This window comes from Numida meleagris, chromosome 23 (assembly GCF_002078875.1).
Source record: "Numida meleagris isolate 19003 breed g44 Domestic line chromosome 23, NumMel1.0, whole genome shotgun sequence".
Classification (NCBI taxonomy): Eukaryota; Metazoa; Chordata; class Aves; order Galliformes; family Numididae; genus Numida; species Numida meleagris.
This window is the reverse complement of record NC_034431.1, coordinates 1,817,807-1,835,142: the sequence shown is the minus strand read 5'-3', so window position 1 is coordinate 1,835,142 and position 17,336 is coordinate 1,817,807. Positions and strand designations below refer to the sequence as shown.

Below are 17,336 nucleotides of genomic sequence, written 5' to 3'. Positions count from 1 at the left end.
CCCAACATCATCCCAGCCCAACATCATCCCAACCCAGCCCAATCTTATCAGTTGTAATGGAGTACTGAAGGTAGCTTTTCCTTACTGCTCTGTCTCACCCACGAGACACAAGTGGACCTTTTTACCCAGCTATTTCCCTTGGTTTTCACCCCTCCTGTTATTTGTAGGAGGATGTTTGTTCTTTCACCACCAGGGACATGCAGGATTCCTGCTGTTTTAGAGGATGAGTGCGTCCTGAGCATCCTCCTGTGGGATGAGGGAGTGGTGCACATGGGGACCGATGTAGGTGAAGGATGCTATGTACATTCCCGTGGGAGCTGGAGCATTTTAGGGCATGTTGGGGGGTTGGGGACGGGCTGGCCTTGCTGCAGGCTATGAGAGGTTTCCATTTTCCACCTTCCAGGCAATCGCTGAGGAAAGAGATTGTCTCATTTTTTCGTGTACATATATCTCGTCTCCCGGTTGCCGAGGCAACACTGTATATGTTTGCAGGCTGGAAGGATCTGGGGATGGAAAATGAAGCCAGGGAGTGGACCGAGGAGAGAAGTCCAGCAGGAATTTTCCTCTGGTCTTTTGCGGCCGATTGGTTCCCGCTAATTTAAGCCCCTCTCCCGGGATTAGTCATCAAATCTGAGATTTCCATTTTTATTATTTTAAATCAACCACGGCCGCTCCTGGGAGGCCGTTTTTCATGTTAGAAATTAACCTCGCCGAGGTTCGGCCGGTGGGGGCTGCGGGAGGGGAGCCAGCAGCGGGGTAATACCATAGAAACACAAACAAGGTACAACAGCACTGCTCCCAGCCCTGCACCGGGACACCTGCATTGTCCCACTCAGCGCCTGCGCTTGGTTTTAGGGTTCCCCTGGCTCAAGGCATTGCTAGGGTGCACCTCATTTCTTTTCCTCCCAGCTGTAGGGTCATGGTGGTGTTGTTCCTGGAGGAAGGTGGGCATTCCCCACCCGTGCTTTGTGCAGGGACGCACAGTGGTGATGTCCCCTCTGCACGCATGGGGTGGGCACAGTGTAGCACTTGGAGCAGTGCTTGCAGCATTACAGCAGAGTGTTTTCAGCTGTTGGGAAAAAGGTTGTAAAACACAGTTCCCACCACAGGCAGCCCTGTGGGTCCGGGGTACATCAAATCGGGTATTTTGCCTCTGGCAGCAACCAAAACCTGATGCGCCAGCGGATGGTAAACCCTCAACAAATCCCTTTAATTTTTTAATACCACAGCCAGTGAGGACATTTTTCTGATCCCATTAATCTTTGCTGTGAAGGAAAGGCTTTTGTAACCATATCCATCGCTTGCGACCCCCCAGTTATTCCCATAATCTAAAAATCCAGCTTTCTTTAGCCTCCCCCCTAGTACTGTAGGTTAGCAGGAGAGAGGGAAAGATGCTGCCTGCAGCCTTTAAAACCCCCAAACCACCGAAAAAATGGGGCAAAGCATGAGCCCATGCATCCCAAATGGAGATGGGCACTGTCCCAATGGGAGGTGGGCAGCATCCCTGTGCTGCTTGCCTGCACCCCACCTGCCCTCCAGTTCCATGAGCATCGCATTCATACAAAGGGAAGGAAAGGAAGCATGGGAGGGAGGGGGAGAGGGTGTTTCTGGTATTGAGCAGCGGTGCAGGGCCATTTCTCTCAGCAGCTGACAGTGTAAATGCATTTCCTGGCAAGCAGCTCGCTCTGTATTAAAATTCTTGATGAAGATTATTAAAGTGTGTTTATGAAAAGCCTGCGAGTGCTTCTTGGACTCCGAGCTGGCTTTTCAAAATGAGATGTTTGGGTGCGGGCTGAGCGCTCGCGGGTTATTAAATCCAGCCTGCCCCAGCCCCGAGGCGTGGGGTGCAGCTGCCCGTGCAGCCTGTGCAGCCCCTCACCGTGCCCAAAGCATTGCTGCAAAGACACTTGGGAGTGCTGCAAGATTTAAGGAAATGCTCGTGACTCCCTGACCCCAGCTTGGGTTGCTGAGATGTGATGGGAGACATGGGGCCATGCTGCAGCCCCAGTGGGGACTATGGGGCCAGCGCAGCGCATCCTGTTGTTTGTGCTGGCAAAGCTTTGGGAGACGTCTCTGCACTGGAGACAGAGCCCTCCAGTGCCACACACAGACAAACATCCCACCCACTGCACCAGCAAATCCACCAACACCTCGAGGTCCTGGTTCCCCAGCACCACGTACCCACCTGCACGTACCCCTGGCCCAGCTGCAGAAAGCCCCTAGCACACACACACATGCACAGATGCATGCACACCCAGCTTCATGTACACACGTGCAGATGCACACGCAGCTTCGTGCACACCCACGGCATACATGCTTGTGCATAATGCATGCACGCCCCTTGCACACGCACACAGATGCACAGCCAGCTGCATGCACACCCCTTGCACACACACACACACATGCTGCGTGCACACCCCGTGCACACCACGAGCGCCTGGGGCAACAGCTTTGGCCGGGGGCTTGGCTCACTTTCCTGCATGCTTTCCCCTTCCAGCCTCAAGCAGGATTTTTAACATGGGAGACCAGGTTGTATATCTAAATATATGTCCTTTAAAAAAAGACGTTTCCAAGAACAATGGTGGAAGCAACCCAAAAATGTGCTAAGGAGGACGAATGCATCAGGACTGGAGTCCAAGCAAAATATCGGAAGGGTGAATCAGAAAGGAGGAAAAAAAATAGGAACGTATGGAGTTTTTAAAAGTCATTTTTTTTTCCTTTTTAATGTTAATGGCAGTTTTTCAATTTGAGCTTCAAGTGCTGGAGAAATGTGTCAACTGCTGCTGCCCCGAGCCATATTTCGGAGGGGTGCAAAAGCATTGTTGTGGTGACATGTTCAAGATGGTTTCAATCCGACCCCTTTTAGCCATTGCAAAGATGTCTTCGCTATTATTGTTATTAATTGAGCTCATTAATTTACGTCCTGCACTTTTCCTGCAGCTCCTCTGTCTCTGTGCAGAGTGATTCCCCTGGTGCTGTTTGATTAGTGGGGCTAATTAGAGCCTGCACCCACGGGTTGGTCTCAGCCGTAGCTCCTCAGTCCCTCTCAGCTGCAATTAGAAATAATTTGTAGAATCAATCAGGTTGGAGAAGACCTCTCAGATCCCCAAGTCCAACCCCACCCCACCGTGCCCACTGCCCACGTCCCTCAGTGCCACAACCCCACGGTGCTGGAACATCCCCAGGGACGGTGACCCCATCACCCCCTGGCCAACCTGTGCCAATTAACAGCGGGAAGTGATTTATGGCAGCTTCTCAAAGGGGGAAAACTGAGCTTTTCTTAAATCTCTCTATAGAAAGGTCAGGTATACACTAATCTACAGGAAAACCATGGGGTGAGCAGATGGCACAAAACCATCGTGAGTGATGGTGAAGTTATGAGGACAGGGACAGCCTGTGTCCTATGGGCATGGCACTGCTTCCAGGCTGCAGGGCTGGGGCATATCATGGTGTACGGTCATGAGCACGCCTCACCTCTTGGGTTTGCTCCTTTCTTTAGGGTTGGCTCTGCTCCTTTGCTTACCCGGAGCTCTCTGAGCCCAGCCCCACTCCCATCTTAGCGGAGGTCCCAGCCTACAGAGCCTAAAGAGGACTGATGGCAGAGGGCGGATGGAGAGACCATAAAAATGAAAAAAGAAAGCAATAAAATCGTGGGTTTGATTGCATGAAACAGGAAGCAAATCAGCTCTCCGGGCCAATCGGGATGGCCCAGGCGAGGTGGGATCGCTCCCAAGTTCGTACTTGGTGACTGCAGCATCCATCAGGGGTACAGACAATCTGCGTCTCATTAATCATCCCGTGTAAACAGAGGGGGACTGGCTGGAGCAGAGCGGTGTCACTGGATGAATGGCCTGCGCTTGGAAAATAAACATTTCCAACTCTGCCCCAGCGTTTATTTTTGCGGAATGCCTTCGCTGCACCGCAGCGCTTTGCTGACAGCGGGACACCCACTGCCCCGGGGCACCCCAGGCCCATCCCGGGAGGCCTGGTGCAATGCAGGGCGAGAAACCCTCCCCGATACAATGGTGTTTTTGTATGGAAATTGGGAGTTTTGGTTTTTTCCCATTGACAAAAGGCCACCAGGTGCAGGCCGGGATCCGCGCACACCCGAGCATGCCTTTAATTCTGATTTATTAAGATGGTTATTGTATAGATGATTAGAAACATATTCCGGGAGATTTAAGGGCCTCGGAGCAGACATGCAGCCATTACAGAGCTGTTAATCCTCTATAAATATGCTTTTAATCATGCCAGTATTTAACATTCGATAACTGTCCTATTAAATGTAATGTATAGCTGGTGGCCTAGATATCAAGAGTGACAAGCTGTTGCTCTCTCCCACAGGCTCACTGACTTCTTCTGCTCAGGAAATACCCCTGAACCCACCAGAGGAAGCTCACCCCAACCCCCACCCTCCCACCCTAAGGCTCCTGCTTGGTGTTTGCACTTTCCTGCACGAGAACCTTCAGCAGGAGAGGGATTTGCTGCAGGCTGCAGCAGGTGAGTGCCTTTTCACAGAATATCCTGAGCTGGCAGGAACCTACAGGGATCACCGAGTCCAAAGCCTTTTGTTGCTGCCTGCTTGTTCCTTAGCGTCACTCAGCGCATCTTCTGCCTTTGCTCTGCAGGGGCAGAGCTGGATGCATGTAGTTCTGACATCAGGAGGGGTAAATTCCATGAGCAACCATATCTTGGGACTTTTCTGGGGGAGAGAAGGAAGCAAGCACCCCCCAGTACACTCGGTTGGAAAATGAATGACATAACCTGGGCAGGTTCCCATGCAGCCATTCCCCAGGGTGGGCAGGCTGTGGAAGAAAGCAGGTTCAGTATGTGAAAAAAAAAAATAATAAATGTCACTCTGTTACATTATTCTAGCTGGAAAATGCTCCCCAGCTTGCCCCCGCACGCCACTCGTCCCATACATCCCACAGTGCTTGGGGAAAAGGGCAGCAGCCCTTTGCCATGCAGGAATCCTGGCATGAAACGATGGCTGTGCCACTGCTGGGTGCATGCCAAGGGCTGAGGTAGCCCCGTCTGCCTCGGCTGTTGTGCTTCCTTTGTCGGTGGCTCTGCAAATCGATGCTTTTGTCCCCAACACCGCCCGGCTGTCCCTTGGCCAGGGCAGGACAAGGGGCCATTCTTCGTGGAGAACAGTTAGGGATCTCATGGCAGGGTGCTTGGCCCCCAGCCATCGCCTCCCACCGCCCTCCACACCTCGGTCACGGCCAGGCCATGCCGTCCATTGGGACCCGTGCCACCCGTGGGGACCTGGCTGGTGGCAGGGGTCAGGGGTGGCCCCGTGTTTGCTGTGCAGTACTGGAGCAGATCCGACAGAAGGGCTCGGATGAGAGGGGTACGGAGGTCTTAAGGTGTTTTCCTAAAATGGGTTCGTTTGCACATTTCTGGGGGGGTGCAGAGCTGCAGAATGCTGCGTGATGCTCAGTGCTGTGAGCTGCTGGCTCACTGCTGACAGCACAAATGCCGCAAATAGAACACCCCACCGGGCTCCCCCATCTCCTACAAACCCAGCAGCGGCCCAAGGAATGAGGGTTAAGGCCCTCAGCGCTCCCAGCTCCGTTTCCAGCACCTCACCCTGTGCCTCGGTGCCTCTCCGCACGCTCTGAGCCAGGCAGGCACTTGGAGCAGGAGCTGTTTGCTTTGGCTCACAGCAGGCTTTGTGCAGCCGTCAGCCAGCTTTCCACAGCCCACCCTATGGACATCCCTCCCCGAGCACCTACCTGGGCCGCCGGCAACACCAAATATTTTGGCTGTGCTGCACTGTTTCCGTGCCCAACCTCCCCCTAAAGATGTCAGCTGGGGGGGGGCTGCGAGGACCCACCACCCCCTGCTCATCTCCCCCCTGAGCCATCGTTTCCAGGCCTGGAATATTCCCTGCATCGTTCCCTTTGGGTCAGGAGCGTGGTGGAGCTCAGGATGCAGGCAGCTGTGTGAGCAAGGATGCGCAATGTGGAAAAAAAGGGGGAAAATAAATCCCAGCTGTGATTTTTAGCCCTTTGTAGTCCTCGATGCTCAAAATAATGGAGGGTCTGAGAGAGGGCAGGGGCACAGCTTGGTGGTGCTCACCTTCCCCGAGCACAATGCTTTCAGGATCCTGAATAGATGTTTTCATCACATCGAAACCTGCCTGCAAAATGCTGTCTGGCAGAACTCTATTCAGCTGGAAAAACACCGGCTCGCTCTCGCTTTGAGTTATCTCTACGGACCTCATACAAAGTCTCATTTATTCGCTCCCTTTTCGGATGGCCTCCACTTCTCCATCTCCAGGCGTTCACAAATCACGATTTGCATCTCCAGCATCAGCGCTCAGCAAGAACTCTCTATTTCATTTTGCTTCTGTTGCTGCTGTTTCTTTTGCCTTTTGATTCCCTCTTGGATGTCTATGAGCTTTTTGCTGATTCTGAAAGCTAAAAAAAATGCTTTTTTCTTCAGTGCTTCGGATGCTAATGAAATTTTTCAGCCCCAGTACATGAAATCAAGTAAGCATTTGGTGTCTGTCAGCTTCCAATGAACTTATCTGCACTGCAGTAGGGCTGGCTATGTGTAGGGATATAAGACAACAGCATGAAGTCGTCATTACCATCCCTGGGAGTGTCCCAGAGCCATGGGGATGTGGCACTGAGGGACGTGGGCAGTGGGCATGGTGGGGTGGGTTGGGGTTGGACTCAGTGACTCTGGAGGTCTTTTCCAACCTTTATGATTCTATGATTCTGTGACTCCATGTGCTGCTGCCTGCAAACCAGGCCTTGGGCTTCTTTGGGATGGGGCCCTCTCCGTCAGTGCAGGGCACAGATTTGCTGCGTGGGGCTGTTTGGATGGGAAACCTTCTGCAGAAAACCCCTCCTGGCTGCAGCTCCTCCTTACACCTCCTTCAGAGCCTCACATAGCTTCAGTCTGCTCCCAGTGAACGCAAGCCAAACCCTGCCTGCTTCCTACCACCCACAGGCAGTCCACCAGGCCCAATTCTGGAGAACTGGGCAGGGTTAAACCTACCCTTAGTGCTACCGGCCCCTATAAAGTGTCTGACAACAAGCCCCCCCAAAAAGCATGAAGGACATCTGTCCTTCCCCAGCATCTCCACCTTTCTGGTGCCCCCTGGCACCAAGAGATGGAGGCAGCCAAGGAAGGCCATGAAGTTACTTCATTCCTGAATTGTTTTTCCTCCTTTGCCTTCGTTAAACCGCAGTGCACCCTTCGGTGCAAGGAAATGGCATCCACGTTCCTCTTTTACTGCTCACGAACTATTCGGTGATTAAGAAAACGGGGGAGCTGGGGGCACTCATTCTTGACCTTGGGGAAGGCAGGAGGCTTATAAAAGCTCTAAGTGCTGCAGAAATTACGAGGCAATTAAAAAGAGCTGGGCCCGGGGCAATAAAAACAAGAGGAACTGATGTCAGCCCCTTGCGGGGCGCAGGGACCCACAACCTGTTCAGCCCCAACTGGAATTGCAGGAGCATTTATCTCAGAGTTTACTAAAGCTGAGCTTGGGTTTCCTGAGCTGCCAAGAGCCAGTGAACACAGAAATCAATGGAGATGTCAGTGCGAACTAGTAGGGTGCGTTTTCTAATTGCAACGCTCGTTTCTTTTGGAGCTGGGTGGTTCCAAGAGCAGGAACTGGTGTCCTCAGGTGAGGCTGTGTCAGACCCAGGTTGGTGGTGGAGGCAGCGTTCCTGGGGGTGTTCAAGAGCAGGGTGGATGTGGTATTGAGAGACACGGTCAGGGGGCATGGCAGGGCTGGGCTGATGGTTGGAGGTGAACCTAGTGGTCTTTTCCAGCCTTAATGATCCTGTTCTGTTCTATTTCGTGACCAGTGGTTGAGTGTTTCCTTTAGGTGTCAATGACTTCTTGTGCAAACCTCTTGAGTTGGAGTGCGTGGTGGCAGGGATTGAAGGCCGCTCTCTGCGTCCTCTTAGGAAAGTCCCAGAAAATGTCACCTGGCTCTTAGGTCACGCTGAGAACATTTGCCCACGTCCTCTGACCAGCTGTAAAACAGGAAAAGACCAAAAAAGGAGAGTTTTTCAGTCTGCATTCGCTAAGCTCTCACCCAGCAGGTTTGCTCAGGTTTGGTCGTGTGTTTGCTTGTCTGCACTGGAGTGCTGGCAGGATGAGAGCAATGCGGGCCTGCTTCCTTGGCGTAGAAAGGGCCCAGAACAAAACCCAGCACTGGCCCAAGTGTCCTGAAAGGGTCCCAGCCACTGTGAGCAGCTCCAGTTGGAAGCAAACTCCCAAAACCAGACGGATGAAGCCCAGAACAGGCACAGCTCATTGCACGCAAATGATGGCGTTCTCACCTCCTCCCACAGCATCCACTGCACTGATCAGTTCTGCACATTTGTGCAAAGAGCGCTGGCATTTCCCCAACCACATCCACGCAGCACAGAGCAGAAACCCCATTTCTCCATGCAGATCTCAGCGGGATAAACACCGACCGCAGAGACATTTTGCAACGCCGTGCAGCATTTCAAAACGTGCTCTCTGTGTCACAGTGGGCTGGAAATATTTCCGTGGCAGAATTGCACCGCAACATCTGCGTTCAAGGGAAGAGGGCTCAGGGTTCACGGGGGCATGCTGCGTGTCAGTGCACAGCTGGCTGGAAGTTTGGTGAAGCACTGCATGTTAGGGGGTGTTGGTGCTTAGTGGGACAACTGTGCCATGGCAGGGCTGGGAGCTGAGCCCCAGTTCCTGACTGCTGCCCGCTGTTATTCCTCTTTCCTGTGTATTCCACACTGGCACTGGCAGCCTTGGCTGGAGCATGGAGACATGGCAGTGCTTGCACCAGGAAAACCCGAAGCCAGGCAAGCGTGCAAGCAGGGACCACAGCCAGCCCACACTCAAACGGGACCACAGGGCCTCTTTTTGGTGTCGAAGCACTCTGCGTTATGGTAGCCCCAGTGCATGGCCCCTCTGCTGCCAGCCCCTCGCCCCAGGCTCTTGCAGCTCTGTTTTTACGGGCAGCTCGTTAGCTTCCCCGCTCCCTCGGTTTATGTTTGCTGGCTCTCATCGGTGTTTCCCTCCCCGTAAAACAAGAATGCACAAACACAGGGAGCAGGGTCCCAGCAAGGAGGGTGCAAGTGGGGAGCAGCAAGTGGGTTACCCCTAGGGCTGGGAGAGGAGGACAGAGGGATTTGCCCAATGCCCTTGCTGCCTCGAGCCCTTCCCACTCACTGGGTACTCTGCCTTCTTGGCCAGAGGTGACCATCCTCTCCTGTTTCGAAGGGCTGCATTAAAATCCCAGGCCCTACTGAGAGTGATATGGCTGAAGGTGCAAAATCCAGCCTCGCTGCTTTGTTTCCTGAATGATTTTCATCCCGGCTCGTGCTATCAGATCGGCTTCTTTTTTTTTTTCCTTTTGAATTTTATGAATGAGTGTAATCCTTTAGCAGGAAGGGAGGTGTCAGCTCAGATGTTTCGGTCCTCACGTTTTGGTGGTCATTAATAATGCCTGCAGTGCTTTCTGGAAGTGTGAGCCAAAGGCTTGGGATGTAACAGCTTCCTAGTGGAAAAAGTGAGTTTCTTCCAAATCAAAAGGTCTCACAAAAACAGCACCTGGTTTCTGATATCTTCTTTTCACTTCATTTCAAACCCTTTGCTCTGCTCTCGTAAAAAAAAAAAAAAGAAACGTGAGTGTAAAGTATTATTGTACATCATTTGCCTTTGCCTTGTTTGAGGTGAGATTTTATATTCAGATCCGTATTTGTAATCGAGATGCCTGCTTTTAACAAGTCATTAGATACCAAAGGGAAATATTTGTGCCTGGTTAGCAGGGAACAACGGCACGCTGCCCAGATGGAGCATCCAATGGCACGCTGCCCACGTGGAGCACCGCAGCTATTTGTAGCTGAAAGGGAGGATGCATTAAGTCTTGCTGGAGCCAAGCTGTGCCCAAACAGCAGGAGCACCCCCAGAGGTGTGCCTCACCCCCTGGATGCCCCAGCCTGGGAAATGCAGGGGATGGGGTACCCAGGCAGGGCTGCAGCATTGGAGCCGCGTTCTGCACCGTGCACATGGGAGCGATGCTCCCGCCCGTGGACTCACTGCAGCTGCGTGCCTCCACCTTGTGATGGATCCCAGATGATTTCTCAGCCAGAGCAGTGCAGCCACTCGTGTTAGATTATAAACTGGAACTTTTACAGGCTGTATGTGGGGTTTGTGGCTTCCTTTCCCTCTCTCTGTCTCCGAAGTCCGTGTTTCTTAATAAATCATCCTCTAGCCTGAGCTGAGTCTTGCTGTTTTAAGTTTAACTAGCTTATTTTTTTGCTGATAAGCTGGACTTTGAATTCTTCCCAAGATCACGGGTTGGGGCCGGTAATATCATGAAGGAGAGACTGTTAATCGTGATATATCACATGCCAATGGGAACTGCACGGAGCGCTTGCTGCGAGCAGCTCGTTTCCCTTGTATCAGCATTTACAGGCAGAGCACTTGTATCTTGCAGAGGTGGTGGGAGGGAAGTCAGGTCTCCCACCAAATATAAATTATGTCTATTGTTGGAGCCAACTCAACAGAGTCACAGGGCAGAGCTCTAAGGTATGTACAAAGGGTAAGGGAAAAATGGGCACCGGTGGCAAGAAGGTGTTCTGGTATGTGACTATTTAGTTCACTGTATTGGTGCAAAAGGCTTTTGAAGGCTTTGATCCTGACTTCACTCCAGATTTCTTCTCTTGAACCATCCTCCAAACCCAAATCCTCCCAAGGTTGAGTCTGAAGGGTGGGGTGGAACAAAGCTGGAGTGAAGTATATCTGCTACACCCTCTTGCTCTTTTATTCTTCTTTGCCACCACCCTGACAGCAAATAAATTTCTGTTCTTGACAGCTCCAAGCAAACACATTACATTCTCAGATCCATCATGCTCTGATCCTTGTTCTCACAGCCAGTGACCAAGCTTCTTTCCCAGTTTTGTCGTTGACTTTGGCCAACTGCTCCCATGGCCATGCTGCTTCATGGACATGTATGCTCAGCACTCCTTCTTGGAGTCCACAGCAACTCCCATTACACCCCTTAGAGACTGTAGTCCCAAAGTCACACTCCTGTCAGGTTAATCTTCCAGATGCCAGTCGAGGGCATAACACAGGTCATCCTTATCAGAGGAGCTTTTATCTGGCTTCTGCTCCTTCCCAGTGAGGGTGGGAGCTGGTCTGGGACTCCCTGCAGTGAGAGCATCTTGCTCAGTGCTCCCCTGCCCCAGAGACAGTTCCCTGTGCTGCAGGGATCAGACAGTTTGTCGCGTCGGAAAATTTTTGCTGCTTGCCCAGCTGGGGTCTGGAGACCAGCCAGGGTCTCTCCGTGGGAAGGCAAGATGTGGAGACACGGTGAGGATGCACTCGGGGCATTGCTCTCTTCATGGGAATCTGTCTCACTCTCCTTTTCTGTTTGTATTTTTTTTTTTTTACTTTCGGGGGATATTTTAATTCGAAAAGATTCTAGTTTTGCTTGTCTGAAGTTCAGTTTTGTTTGTCTATAGGCTGTGAGCCAATGGCATCTGCCCTGTCCTGGCTGCCTTAGAGTCATACCGTCACAGAATCATTCAGGTTGGGAAAGGTCTCTCAGATCCCTAACCCAGCCCCACCCCACCGTGCCCACTGCCCACGTCCCTCAGTGCCACATCTCTATGGCTCTGGAGCACTCCCAGGGACGGTGACCCCCCCCTCTCCCTGGGCAGCTGTGCCAATGCAGCACCACTCCTGCGGAGAAGAAATGTTTCCTAATAACCAACCTGAACCTCATCTGGCGCAACACGAGGCCATCACCGCTCATCTTTGCCTTCTTGCAAAAGCCACCAGCGCACACGGCATGAAAACCCTTCTTCATTTTTGCAGGGAAAGATCATTTCAGCTGGCAAACCCCTCGGAGGTGGGCTGCGCACCCCACAATCAATCCTACTGGCAGGGATGGTGGCAGCATCCTCGGTGGCTCTGAGCAATTTGCTGGTCAGGCACATCCCACCGCCTTGCTACAGCATCGCTTTGCAGTTGAACCTCTGGGGTGAACTCCTTGAAGAAAGGAGAGCTTCACCACGTATCTGCTGATGGATGGGTGTGTATTTACCTTGGCCTTCCCATCCCATGGCTGCGGGTAGTTATCTGAGTGATGAATTTGTCCATGCAAGGACCTTTGGATCGTGGGGGCAGAGGGGAAGCATCTATTACTTCGGTTTGGCATGGGGGGGAAGGAATAACAGAGAGGAGCCGGGTGGTGGTTGCACATCAAAGCCTGCTTCTTGGCCTATCTCCTACATTTCATCTGGCTGTGGTGAAACTGTGGGCACAAGGAGCCGTCCTGCACATCCCAGCCTCGTGTCTGTGTCTGCAGAGGGAGAAAGGAATTTCTTGATTTCTGCATTCTGGGTGTGCTGCTCTCCTCCCTGCCTGCCCTGCCAGGGATGCCTTCTTGCAGGGCAGAGAGCCCCAGGATCCCTGAGCCTCGGGTCACTGCAGTGCCACCAGGAACAGCATGGGGCACGTGGGCGCTGCCAGCAGCGTGGGACCACCTGCTTTCCTCCTTCCCCCATCCTCAAAGCTCTCAGCGTGTTCTCCATGAGGGGACCTTTTGCCAGCATTGCGCAACGCCAGCTGTGTTTTCCTTGAACTTTGCTCAGCCTTTATCCAGTGCCACCGGAGGAAAGATCATTGCAGGTTCCTGGTGCACGCTGCTATCACAGCCCCGTGTCAGGCTTTGTTCTGTGTGCTGTCACCGCGCCGTCCCCAGGGCAGCCAGGCAGCATCAGCACAGCCCTCCATCCACCCAGCTCCCTCAGCCCCCCGGCTGCCAGCAGAGCTGTCCTGCAGTGCTGCAAATGAGCATTGTCCCTGTGGCACAGGCATGGGGGTGTGCACATACCAGGTCACAGCATCCCCCCAAATCCTTCCAGGAAACCCATGGTGTCACCCCGGCCCTTCCCACCCCACAGCTCCTCCGAGGCCTCAGGGACATCTGTCCCACTGCAAGCCATCGCTCAGAGCACTGATACCATACCAGCCACTGGGGCTTGCTATTTTATATTCTTCCCCCTTGGCTTTTGTTGCTCAGATCCAGGTTTACTAATCCCACAGCATCAAACCGTCTGCATTGAGTTGGATTGCTTGGGAGGGGACAAGGAGGAGAAGACCCACATGTGGGACCTTCACTGAGCTGGGTGCAGAGAACTGTCTCAAGGGAACGGCTTTTTCTGCTGTCTCCAGAGCTTGGTCTGGTGACAACTGGCACCCAAACTTTTTAGATTTAAGGGTTCTGCAGGTGGGGCAGAGCCATCTAATTTGGGCAAAGCCATCTACTTTAGCCAAATCTGCTTAAAGCACACAAAGGCCCTTCCCAAACTTGCTGTTTGGAGAAGCCCTTGTTCAAATCACTGCTCTTGAAACCCATATGAACTCCTGAAGAAACGCAAATTTAATCCCATAATGGCCCATGTCTGGTGGGTTCGGCTCTCCAAACTCTGCCTGTAGGTGTCACACGTCAAACCAGGGTGTCTGTGTTGTGCTGAGTCGAGTAGAAATTGGGAATTCCCCCTCCAGCAAAGTATCAACCCAAATGGGAGTGGGAAACACAAGACCCCTACAGACCCCTTTCTATGCCCAATTAACTCATGCATCCCCTCCCTGCCTGCCCAGCAGCCACCACAGTGCATCTCTTGTGCGCAGACGGCCATCCTCACCGCGGCGCAGTACGGTGCTCCTCGTGGGGCGGACAATGGCGTGGGCATGAATGGAGAATGCTCTCCTCTGTGGGGCTGACAACAGTGCTCTGTTCCCGGGGAAGTTGTCCTCAGGCTCCTGGGCACGTACTGCACCCGCCCCACGCAGCCCCCGCTTTGATCCTGCTGCTGGCTGCTTGGGTTTCCTTACTGCTCCTCCACAACCGAAAAAAATAGAGGAGGGTGAAACCATCTCAGGCAGCTTGACAGAGCAGAGAGCCCGAATTGGCCACAGACCCTTAGGGCACAGTGGGTTTCAGCATTTTCTCATGGCAGTTCTGGGTGTTGTTGAGAAGTAGGGCACTAATTGGATGTGGGAGTCCAAGATGGAAGTGGGGGGAAACCCGGACTTCTGTATGACGAGATATGTGAATTGACAGAGCCCTTTTCTCACTTTTCTACTTTCTTTTTTTTTAATGCAGTTTTGAGGAATGTCCAAACATAGACAACTTCAGCCTGAATGGAATTTTATCCCCCCCAAAAATTTATGAGCAACTTAAGAAGAGAAGGCAGCAAGAAGAAACTGAACGCCAGATGTAACCATAACGTTAGATGGCTTTTAGCTCAGTGTCAGACTGTGTAGGGGCTCTCACTGGGAACCTTGGGGTTTCTCCAATATCTGTAATGGGGCATTGAGGCAACCGTGAACTTTTGGTCGCTTGGTGCCTGGGCTGCTGCCTATCTCCAGTGGGAGCGTCTGACCATCTCGTTCAACTCTTGCCATCAGACGCTGGAATGAGGAAGAGGGAACGGGCAGAAATTCCATGGAACGCCCCAAGCAGCGCAAGAGGGCACACCCTGAAGGCACAAAGTGAACTGGTAAGCGATGACTCACGTGCACTGCCATGCACTGGCACCAGCTGACCTGCAAACACAAGCTGCAAGCTCCTTAATGTCTTCTGCCATCCCATTTCTTTTGCTCCCAAAGGGACCGGGACACCCTGGCAGCTAACGAACGCTGGGGTGTCTATGTATGGGCCAGCCCCTCCTGTCCCCTCTGCCCTGTAACCCAAGCAGCATCGGGGCCTGGTGCTCTCCAGCATGTTTAACTTCGCTCTGTGTTTTGCCAGAGCCCGTTATTAAGAAATAAGGCTCTGCCTTTTTATCATTCCTCTGAGCGTCTGTCTGATGTCATTCTGTCTGGCAACCAAGCGATCAAAAAGGAGCTCCCCTGGGAGAAATTTCTCAAACAAACAGCCAGCAAGAAAAAAAATAATACCCCATTAAATATAATAAAACGCAAGAAACCACAGCGTCTCCCTGATAAATGGAAAGGCAGTGTAACCTAGACTGCAAACACACAAACCTTCTCCTACCACCCCAAGCAGGCCGGCAGCGTGCCCTGTGCTCACCTGGGTGATTTTCCTTAACCAAAGCTGAGTCACAGCCTGCGCTCCCATCAGCAGCAGTTCTAACTCTTCATGTTTTTAAGCAGATTGGGTTTTCACTCTTGTATAAAGCATATGTATGCCTGCAAAGCAAATTCTGGCTCTGCTCCTCTGTACTCCTTACATCTTACAGGCTGCAGGGGTGATGAACACCCTGCTGCCAACACTTCAAAGCCCATGGGTTCTAGTTTGGGCAGCTATGATTTCTCTTCCTCCTTTCTCCCTCTCTCCTTCAGTTCCTGTTGCACTGGCAGAGCCCCTGGAGCCCTGCTCCCCGCAATGGGCAAGGTTGTAGGAAGTCACAGAATCACAGCATCGTTTGGGTTGGAAAGGACCCTTAAAGGTCATCTAGTCCAACTGCCCTGTCAATGCAATCAAAGCAAAGCTCCCAGGTGGGGGAAGGAGCCTCCTAAATGCCAAAATATTTTACAGCCACCCAAAGGACAAAGCGTTGACTTGAATCTGGATTAGGAAAATGGAGATAAGAGGAATTTATTTTTCAATCTGTCAGAACAGAGTGTCTGAAAAGGAGCTGTCGTGGAAAGGAGCGCGCGCGCCGATAAAGGCCGCCCATCCGAGCTGGAGCGCAGCTGAGTGCTCTTGGATCCATCGCGCTCACATCTGTGGCTGGGATCCTGCTTTCCAAGCTGCTGCTCCTCGGAGCGCTTCACAGAGGTCATTCCTCTTTACAAGCCTCGTTCCCTCCCTCCTCGCAGATCTCCCTGCCATTTTCTTCCCTCCTGCACGTCAGGGCAGCATGAGGAGTTGCAGCAATCCCAGGGCACAAGTGCTCACATGCGCCACTTCCATTTATTTTTTTTTTTTCACAGGGTGGGAAAGCTTTTGGAAAATCATGGGAGATTTCTCTTTTTTCCTGCCGCCTGAGGCCAGTTTCCTTCCTCGCAGATTGCAGGGTCCCAGGTGGTGCAAACAGCCAGAGCAGCCCAACGCTGCCTGATCTTCCCAAGGCAGCTCCGTGCATCCCTGCCACCAGCTCTTCCCTTTGCAGTGAGAGGGGAAACCGAGGCATGGGACCTCGTGCAAAGGAGACCTTCTGCAGACAGATGGGGCAGGTACCCCCCGTGCCAGGCAGTGACTTTGCTTCCCTTTTGTGTCCAGGAGCGTGGCAGAAGTGAGACTGGTTGCGCTCAGAACAATGAAAAGATAAATTCAAGCTAAACCGTCCACACGTTCATATATTCACTGTGGGAACAGAGGTGTGTGGGTAAATGGCAATTTTGCCACACTCCTGCTGCACTTCTGCTCACTTGCTGCAGGTGTGACGCTCACCCCACGCCCCACATCGAACCCTTTGGGCTCTGCAGATGGAGGTGAGTCCCTGCCTCTTCCCACCGTCTGCTGCTGCGGGCTTCTCGGCTCCTGTCTTGCTGGACTGCTATCTCCCACGCTTGGCTGGGGGAGCTGAAAGGTTTTTCAATCATCTGCTAATGATAGGAGAGCAACTTTTATTCCTCTCTCTCCCCCACTCTTGGCAGGAGAGGTGGAATGCGGAGCGCGAGAGGAGCAGCCACCTTTCAGGCCAACAGCTGCTTTGGGGGATGGGTTAGATAAATGTGCAGGGTTTCCAATCAGCCCCACACACCCCGGTCAGAAGGCTTCACCGGAGCACAGCGTGGGGGAATGGCTGCTGATAACGCCTCGTCCATCCCGGCCATCCGCACAAACTTCCCTGGAGGAACCCGCACCACTGGAGGGGACCATGGTGGCTCAAACCTGACCCCACCCCAAAGGGCAGCGATGCAGATGGCAGTGGGAAAAGCAGGTCAGCGTGCTTTGGAAAGAGCTGAAAGTCAGAGGGATCTCCTCCAAGCCATGTCTTGCTGCTTTTGGATGCTGGGAGGAACCAACTCTGCGTCGAAGCACTTGGCGCAAGGCGGGACCAAGGTGTGTTCTCCCCATGCCCTTTGAAGGGGGAGTGGGGATGCAGCCTGCCTGGGAGTTTAGCTCGGGGCACTAAGGCTTCACCACCTGGCCATCAGCCCATCAGCCCACCACTGCCTGCTGGCCAGCAGGGTGGGAACGGGACGCGTGGGCCACCGAGGGGCAACCTCATGGTCTGTGGGTTTTAAGGCGTGAGATAAGTGGGAAGAAGTGTTCCTGGAAAGGAGATGCTACCCAGGGATGAGGATCTGCAGCCACCTGTCCGGATGGGCTCTGCTTCCTGCAGGGACGGGGACAGGGAAGGGAAGGGAAGGGAAGGGAAGGGAAGGGAAGGGAA

The 17,336-nt window shown here is 52.8% G+C and overlaps 1 protein-coding gene across 1 annotated transcript in view; it reads left to right on the top strand.

Moving 5' to 3' along the window:
* SNX19 (sorting nexin 19) overlaps nt 1–17,336 on the top strand; it is a 98,376-nt gene that overhangs the window by 80,339 nt on the left and 701 nt on the right. Inside the window, exons 12-14 of the transcript XR_002432594.1 lie at nt 4,345–4,500; nt 9,783–12,052; nt 14,132–17,002. The gene's annotated coding sequence lies outside the window, so the exon portion shown is untranslated. The remainder of the gene's footprint in view (nt 1–4,344; nt 4,501–9,782; nt 12,053–14,131; nt 17,003–17,336) is intronic.